Raw genomic sequence first — 9,528 nt, 5'->3', positions numbered from 1 at the left:
AAAGGTGGCCTGGGATATGTGAGAAATTACAGACAACTCATCTCTAAGTACATAAAATTATTGTACGTTTATGTTTAATACATTATTACCCTCTATTCCAACAACTAAGGAATATACAGCTATCACATTATTATATTAAAAGAACAGCAACAATTCTTAAATATTTATAATGTATATATTCACAAATGGTTATATAGTGGGTTTGACATGCTTTATTTAGACTATGTGTGAACTTAATATTTTTATTAATAAAGCTGATTGAAGTTGAATGTGTTCACATATCCAACCTTATTTAAGGTTGTATGTAACAATATTCTGTTTGGTAATGCAGTGCAATTATGTCATCAGCAGTCCCTTTCCTTAGTTGTCTTAAACATTAAATAATATGAAAAAATTTCTCCATTATTCATATTTTTCCTTTTTATTGTACCTATTTGGGCATTATAAAAGATACAATAAAGATGATCTAAGGGTTTTTACAGTTCAGCTAAACTACATGATATTGCTGCTGTGGCAGTTATTTTCAGTAGCTAGGGACCTTCAGCTGACACTAACCTCTCCCAAAATTGCATGAATTGGACAACAGCTCACAGAGTGACAAATACATTTAAGATCATGATATGACCCTCTGGCAGCCCTTGTAAGCAACACTCTTACCTCAGGAAAGTCCACCTCAGGGCTTTCCCCATGTGTGGTCCTTAGATAAGATTTCTGCACACCTTACCAAAATCTTGCTCTTTTTGTTTTATTTTGAGCAATACAAATTTAGCTCAAGAACACCAAAGGTCTTTTCATTAGGTACTTAATAAAGCACCTGCCTTGAATGCGGCTATTCTCTGCTGGCGTCCTGCCTTGACCTCCACATGTAGCCCCTCCAGGCCTGCTGTGTACTTCCACCAGGGCCTTTGAGCTATAAACTTGTATGTTTCAATTTGTCTTGGGCTCTTCTGTGTAACTCCTGCTTATCATCCAATACCAGAGTGCTCTGCTTGGCAAATGTTAATTTTAAAAAGTGCAAACAAATCTAATTTAAAAAGTCTTTATGTCTTTTAAGCTTCTCTATTACTTTATTTATATATAAATACATAGATATATAAATATATATTTATATATAAATAAATATATATAAATATATGTATAATTTTCTCAGCCCACATAAGTGGATTTACTTGGTTTTATACACCATGAATGCAGCACATATATGTAGCAATCTAAAAATAAAACAGAGGAATGAGGAAGAAATGTGTGTGTACATGTGCACACATATTTTAAGAAGTATAAGGAAATAATGGACTAAAATAATATAAACATATATAATGAGTTAGTAACTAATGAGAAATCTTAAAGATTTTTTAATGTCAGTCATTTTCTGTACATTACATTTGTCTACATTTTTCCAAATTTCATGACTTTTGGTTTGAGAATCTCACATTGCAATTTGCAGTTTTTTTCTGTTTCTTCTGTGTTTCATATAAAACCATATGTTTTACTTATTCCATAGATCATGTCATATAGCTTGTATAAGATGCTCAGTGATTTTTAAAATGGTTTTCATAGACTTCAGTGGTATATAGAAATCAACTTCAAAATGGAGGTAACTCCCCCCCTCCAAAAATAAAGAATTTTTACATTTAATAAGAGGCCAATTGATTTAAGACCAAAAAAAAAAAAAGAAAATGGAGGTAATTTTACAGAGAGCAGATAAAGTTTTAGTTTGGTGTATTTTATTTTTTCTTTTATTGGAGAAAAGCACTATTATATCCAAATTTTAAAATTATACCCAATTCTTGCCAAGTGATGTCATCAAAGTTATCTTTTATTCCCTGTAAATGTGATCAGCTGAAAACTTGGTAATGTCATTTCAGTGTGGTGGTCTGGCATTTACATAAGTTTTATAAAACAGTCTGTGGAATCGGACACTGTGTAATTAAGAGACATATTCCAATTGCATGGACACTGTGGAATTAATAGACATATTCCAATTGCAGGGATGTTGCAGTGCTAAGAGATGAATAAATTGGCATTCACCCAGGATGCAGAATAGGCATGAACTCTGCATATGGAGAGAGGACATCTGTTCCCTGTCTGCACTACTGATTGAACTTTAGGAAATCAAGTCTATTTATTTTATTTTTTATTTCTGGTTCCTCTGTGTTCTTTCATCTTTATTCTCAGCTACAGAGACATCACAGCCATTCTCCTTTTGAGTGCTACGACAACATCTCACTGCTCTCTCCCACATCAGGCACACAAGTCCTTGCAAGTTCTGATTAGTAGGTTGGAATTTTTTATAATGCAGTGGCACACATAAGAATTTGGTGAATATTTTGCATTAAATATTTACAACATAGGTAGCCCTGCCTATGTGACCCAGTATGAGCTACAAAGTGACCTGCATCTGCCTGTTACTTTCACTGGACTTAGAGGTGCCCAGGAGAAACCAAGCTGGGAACAAAGGCCGGTTGTTGCTGGTGCCAGGCCTGGGGCCACGTAGCAAGAGTTAAGGGGTATGCTGAAGCCAGGTGCTGCTTTCTTTGTGAGAGAATAGAAAATGTCAAGCGTGATGCAAGACAGGTAGTTTGTACAGAAAAGCCACTGGAAAGAACTTGTGTGGGCCTGTAATTTTGGTGGGGCAAGATATCAGGGATTCAGCAAGACAGGACTAACAGCTGTAGCCAGGTGTTGGAGACTCAGCTATGGTACCCACCTGCTGTGTCTGGTCATATGTGAGGAGGGGTTGTGGGGGTTCAGAAAAAAAAAACATTGGCCTCTCACAGCACTTCTGTTTGGTAGAAAGTTGCCCCTCCATGTCTCGCCTCAAAGCCAGAAAACTCAGTTAGTTCCTTTTTGTTATGGCTGGTTGCTGCCACAGTATTGGAGCTCAGAGCAAGTGAGGCCATGTAAGCCCATGCTCAGGCCCTTTAATAGAAACACATGGGACTGCAGGCATCCACTTTGACACCCAACCAAAAAACCTCACTGTTTCCTACAGCCAGAAGTAATGGGGACTTGTCTTCCTAGCCCTGGAATTCTGGGCAAGGGGTTCTGGTGTGGGGCTAGGACCTCTCACTCCTTAGTGGGGATGTCTGCAGCCAACTTATTTTTCCTGGTTTTAATTTAACCACCACATGTGGGTGTGGGACCAGCCCTTTTCTTATCTCTGCCCCTTCGACCAGTCTCAGTGTGGCTTTTTTTGTATACTTAGTTATGAGGATTTCTGTTCAGCAAGATTTCAGGCAGTTCTGAATGAGGATTGTTCTGTAGTTTAGTTGTAATTTGATGTGTTTGTGGGAGGATTTGAGTATAGTGTTTACACTGCTATCTTGACCAGAACCCCCTAGGCTTTCTTATTTTAGATTACACATGTATGATATATGAGAGCAATTATACATTTTTTCCTACCTCTGCTTTATTTCACTTAACATAGTGCCCTCATGGTTCATGTATGTTGATACAAAAGGCAATGTGTTTTTTGTATGTATGAGTAATAAATATTCCTATATAATTTGTTATATACAAAATGTTACTTATCCACTCACCTGTTAAACATTTAGGTTGTTTTTGTTTATTAGCTTTTGTAAATATTTCTCCAATAAACATGGATTTTTTTTTTGAGGTAGCGATTCTATTTTTTATATATATATTTCCTGAACTGGGATGTCCTCATCAAATGGTTTTCCTTTTCAAAATATTTTATGGAACCTTTAACTTGTTTTCCCTAGTGGCTTCACCAATATAAATTCCCAACAACAGTGTGCTAGGATTGACATTTTCAACCATCTTGCCTACACTTTTTACCTCTGCTCTCTTTGAGGACAGTCCGTCTAAGGGGTGGGAGGTGATATCTCACTGTGGTTTACATTTGAATTTCCTCCAAGAGAAGAGTGTGGAATTGAGAAACACTCTTCTGTTCTAGCTCACTGCAGTGTGCTGGGAAGGAAGGGGTAGAACACAACCAAATTGCCTTAAACTTTCCTATAACTTTTGCTCAGTGTTTTTGGGGTAGGCATTTGTTTCAGTGCTGCAGCTTCTTACCTGGATTTCAGAATTTTCACCACGGATTCTTTGTTTTTATGTTCTTGTGAACTTGGTCTGTTTGCAGGGTTATCAGTGCCTAGGTTTTTCTGTCTGCTCTCTTGCTAACATCACTCCTCATGACTTTCCTCTGGAAGAGGTGGTGTTGAGATCCAGTGTCATGATTGCAAGTATTTGGAAATGTCAGCAAAGGGGACACTTATTTTGAATATCAAAACAAGGAGTTTTAGTCTGAAAAGTTTATACCAAAATTGTTAAATTTCTTATTTTAACATATATTATGAATATTTAGTATCTTTCATTGGAGTCTGACACAGTGTAACTTTATATAATATGGTTGCTTGTGATTTATTGCTAGTTTTATTATGGGTTCCTAGAATATTTTCTTTTTTAACTTACATTTTGACATATAGATGATGGTCCTTCCAGGATGTATTTTGCAATATAACCCATGCCCTACTTCTTTCTATTCTAAAATGCCCATTCTTTGTGGGTACTGATAGTTTTGTGGGTTTGTTTGGGGGTTTCTTTTGTTTCAGATTTTATTTATGTTTAGACAGAGGGGAAAGAAGGGAGAGGGGGACAGAAACATCAATGCATGGTTGCCTCACACGCCCCCTACTGGGGACAGGGCTGGCAATCCAGGCATGTGCCCTGACCAGGAATCAAACCAGTGACCCTTTGGTTGACGGGCTGGTGCTCAATCCACTGAGCCACATCAGCCAGGGCCTGATAGTTTCTTTTTAAACAGATATTGAGAAAAGTGTTTTGTTCTATGAAAATGTTTTACTGACTTTTTGATGTTCTCAATGTTAATATTATTTGTACAATTTTAAACTGCCTTTTATTTAGATTATTATTAGGGAATCCTGTTTTCGATTATCTACCACAGTAATATATTGTCTGTTGTTTAGATAGCATTTATATATGTTCAATATATGTCAAAAATGTGTAATCATTTTTCTCAATTTATTAGCAGTATGGTTACTGCAAATTGGTGTATATTTTGGGGTTATGGTGGGAAAAGCACCCTTTCCAGGAAAGCTAAAGGTAAGTTTGCACAACATGAATGTATTTATTATAGGGTGTTTTTAACTAAGCTACCCTAAAATCAATTTGAATGCATGTGATCAGTATTTATTCCTAAGCATTCGATTTCATTGGTATTTACAGAAATTAGAGGATCACAGTTTGGAATGGTCAACAATGTTTTTCCAGTGTTACCACTCCAATGAGCTCCTACTATTGTCCAAGCCAGCATTTTTAATATGTATGGGAATGACTTTAAGCATCCTTCAGTACTGACAAAAGACAAGGCAGCATGCAGGAAAAATTCTTACAAATATAATAAATTAGGCAAAGGCTCTAGTGTTTGTTCCTGCTAACTAGACATCAGGTAACCTGTAGTGAAAAGAAACCTTACAAATGTAATGAGTGTGGCAAAATCTCAAATAGACAAATAAAACATTTCTTTTCAGCTTGGAGCACTCAGCAAAATAATTGTGGTTACCAGTATATGATGGAAACCTATTTTTGTTTGATAAAATAGAAATTTCATATATTCACCCCAATGGAACACCACCCAGTGCTTGGTTTGCATATTGAAACTGATGAGCCCATATACTAAAGCCTTAAGAGATTCCCTGTAACATAAGAAAGCTTTTTGGGGAGAACAAGATGGACTTCCAGATGGTGAAATAAATGGCTTGGGAGAATAGAAAATGATGAGGGTTGTGAGAGATTAGGTTGCTTTCAGGATGGGCCTGGAGTGAAGTTACCCACTGATAGTTCGACCTTTCAGCTGGTATCAAATAAGGAAACCATCCGGCTGCATTTCCAGATTTTCAAGATTGGCAGAATAGGGAGAAGATGTAGCAAGACTTTAAAGACATGAATGGTCAGACATCCACAATCCATTCAGATTTTTAAAAAACACTGAATGTTTACTCTTGAAACTGTTGATTTCTTGATTGAGAAAGACCGCGATTTTCTTCCCGCAGATATTTTAGTACATTCTTTTTTTTTTCACAAGGGTGTCCACATGGGTCGACTATAGGACATTGTTGAAAATGCTTGTAAACTATTTGTATACATTGCACAGGATAATTTTATGCCAGTTTAATCAAAATCAGTGCTTTATCATGTTTGCTATGTACGAACCGTTAAGAAACAATTTTACTCAATGAGCAAATGTCCAAAGGATATGAAAATGTTGATTTCCAATTTAGCTAGGAAGCAATGTGTGCCATGGTTCATGTAGAAGTGTAGCAAAATTTCTTTTTTATTTAATGTATTTTTCTTAGCACTTCTTTTGACATGAAATGTACATAGAACAAAGACAGGGACAAAGCAAGTGCTCTATGAATATGAAGTAAAAGAGTTGCCGTAGGCCTTTGGGTCAGTGAAAAGAACTGGAGTGGCACAGGTGTGCACAGAAGACACTTGGTGTGTGAGTTGGCTTGGGCCGTGTGCTCGGGAATCAAGTGTGTGGAGGTCAAGCAGCACACAGAAAGGTAAAGGTAAATAGAGTGCTGAAGAAAAGAGATCCCAAGATTGCCGGTGTGTTTTTAAACAAGGAGACAGTCTCCCTCGCCAGATGCCTGCAGGCTCTTGGGCCATTTCTTCCTGACTGGTATTCATATTCAGAGCCAGCACATTTAGCAGGGAAAGTGAGGTTTGCAGTTCTGTTACCGTGGCGACTGACACCCTATGTCCTCCACCTAGAATTTGTTCCCATCCCAAAATAATAACTGTGTTTCTTCTATAGGTGACTTCAAATTTTCCTCTGCATGTAACACCATATTTTAACAGTCCTGACTTTGAAAGTGAAGGAGCTGATTTGCAGGCAGGACTTAAAGAGTGTTACCTGTGACTCATCCCTGAGTCCTAAAACGTAACATTAGGAGATAACCTGAGGGTCCACTTGAAGTTAAAACTGAAAACCCTGGCACCGTCTAAATGAAGGACATGGCCCTCAGGCCCTTTGAAGTAGGAGTCCAGTTGACTGACATGGCTCCGGTGAAATCCCTTCTTATGCACACAATGTATTAGTGCACAGAAACTATCCTTGTTCTTCTAGGGAGGACTGAGAAGCACAAGGACCCTGGAAGGAACCCAAAAAGCCAGACACGTATTGCTAAAAATGGTGGGTGTAGGTAACAAAAGGAGTGGAGTGCTATTTTTACAAAGTAATACGCTGTTGTATTGTTTACAGTTCCACAAACTTGCATTGTAAAATTCACTGTAACCTGATAAACTCACACTAATCATTGAAACTATAAATACGTATTGGAAGAAAGACGCTGGGGAAAGCTGCTTATTTCACAAGGAAGGCATAGTTTCTAGTACTGTGTTGGATGTGTCTAGGTACAGTCAGGAACAAGGAAACAGGAGGGCTACATGTTTCTTCTGAGGACAACTGGAGTCAAGAAAAGGATCATCCCTTCCTCTGGCCCCCAGCAATGAGTCCCTGAACTACATTCTGGCCAGCAAAACTGCACATTCGGTGTGGACCAGAGTCATCTGGGTGTCAACTCTTTCTTCACTAAGTGGGAAATGGGAGAGAGGTGTTTGTTATTGATGTATTCCGCCAGAACGAGTTATGGGAGGAGGACCCTACGTAAGGCTTTGAATCAGAGGAGTCTCATCGGGTGCTTATCGTCATTTGTGAGTGTCACCATGTGTAGGAAGGACTTTCGAAAAACTTTTTTGGAGGGTGAGAAGTACATGTATTTTTTTTCTCACAGCTTCAGCTGGGACAGATGCAGGTGGACTGATGTTTTGAATAAAGCTGGCCTCTGGTTTTGATGTTAGTTCCTTCACCTGTTATGGGCACATGACAGTGTTATAACATTTCTTTCAAACAGACAAGGAAAAGGTCCTCACTGCCAGACATGGCATTTTCCAGGGCCCAGCTCAATACTTCGTGCTCTCCCGAGTTGGAAGAGTGCAGGAGGTGCATTCTCCCCGGGAGTCCTATCCTGTCCGGTCTCTCATCCAACCCAGCGGTGGGGAAAAAACACATGGGAAGAGTTTCTGCTTTTGCATATTCAACGGTTTGTAAGAAGCTGTTTTTCCTAAAGGATGAGGATTAGGTGGCTGATAATTTACCTGTCTGTCTAATATGAATCTTCCTAACGTAGGGCATGAAATAAAAGAATTAATTTTATTGGAATAAGAAAGAGTAAATGTGTTTTGTGTAAACAGGAGCAGGACCACATTCTGATGGAAGCTGCAGTACCATATATTGAGTATGGGTTACATTATCAACGTCCTGTGTGATCGCATATCTCTCCCCATTGATATTAAGCTTGACTTAGGCTGAAGGTATATATTGTGTGAGGAGAAATGAAGTATTGTTGTGGTAAGCCAATGAGAATTTGGGAACATGTTTTACCACCACTGGCAATTTTTCAGTGAAAAATTTTTTTGTACTTTTTGTTTCCATTTTTAGTAACATTTTCTCTTTCTTCTTACCCATCTGAACCTCCCAAATTGCAAGGCCACCTATGGGAGCACTTTGTCTCCAGTAATTGTTCCACCTATGAAGTCTCAATTTCAAGAATCCTCTCTTTATTACATTACATTTATTTCTTCTCTTTTAAATTTTCTATCCATTTGAATACCATTTTTTATTTTCTTAATTTTATTTATTAACTTTTTAAGAGCGGATAGGGAGAGGGAAAAACATTGTTCTGTTGTCCCACTTATTTATGCTTGATTTGTATCTGATTTTAAGAAACAGATAAACATCAACTTGCCGTTCCACTCATTTATGCATTCAGTGGTTGATTCTTATGTATGCCCCGACTGTTACCGAACAATACACCCATGGGGGAAGGGGGTGCGCAGATGCTATTACCGAAACAACGACCCCCCTTCCCCGGGGCCCCCGCGGTTGTAGGTCCTTTGCCCGCCACCCTTGGAATTATGGCTCTCAATGGCAGAGTTTGGTGAAAAGGAAAGGAACCGTTTCTTCAAAAGCTATGCAGGCTCGATTAATGGCTAAAGGTCGCCCTTAAATCTCAAAATCCCTTAAAACACCCACCATTTAAAACATCCACCAACACGCAGTGTCTTGCCTTCCCCGCTTTGCCCAGTCAGGCCAGTCAGGCTAGTCAGGGGTACCGGCGTTCAGAAGACAAAGAACAGAAATCTGGGGCTCAGCCAGGCAGGCCTCTCGCCATGCTCCCCACCATCCGCTGTGTCGTTGCCATCTCCGGTGCTTAATCAAAACCATGTTGCACCTTCTCATGGTCCACTAACAAGAGTCCTTTCTCACCTCTTTCTTCCCGCGTGGTCTTCCCATTGCTCCCCAGAGTCTGTGTCCCTTTGCCCCTCCCGTAGGCCCCTGTCTCTCCTTCTTCCTCTCCCAGTTACATTCTGCATTATAAGTTTTTCAGACCTTCCTGGTTAGCCTTGTTGCAATGTAAAATAACCCTCTTTCCATATGAGGAATGAAGCTATCCTGTTATTGACATGCAGAATGACTCT

The sequence above is a fragment of the Pteronotus mesoamericanus genome, unplaced genomic scaffold (assembly GCF_021234165.1).
Source record: "Pteronotus mesoamericanus isolate MK-2021 breed Mesoamerican mustached bat unplaced genomic scaffold, CSHL_Meso_final scaffold_1135, whole genome shotgun sequence".
NCBI classification, from domain to species: Eukaryota; Metazoa; Chordata; class Mammalia; order Chiroptera; family Mormoopidae; genus Pteronotus; species Pteronotus mesoamericanus.
This window is presented reverse-complemented; position numbering follows the sequence as displayed.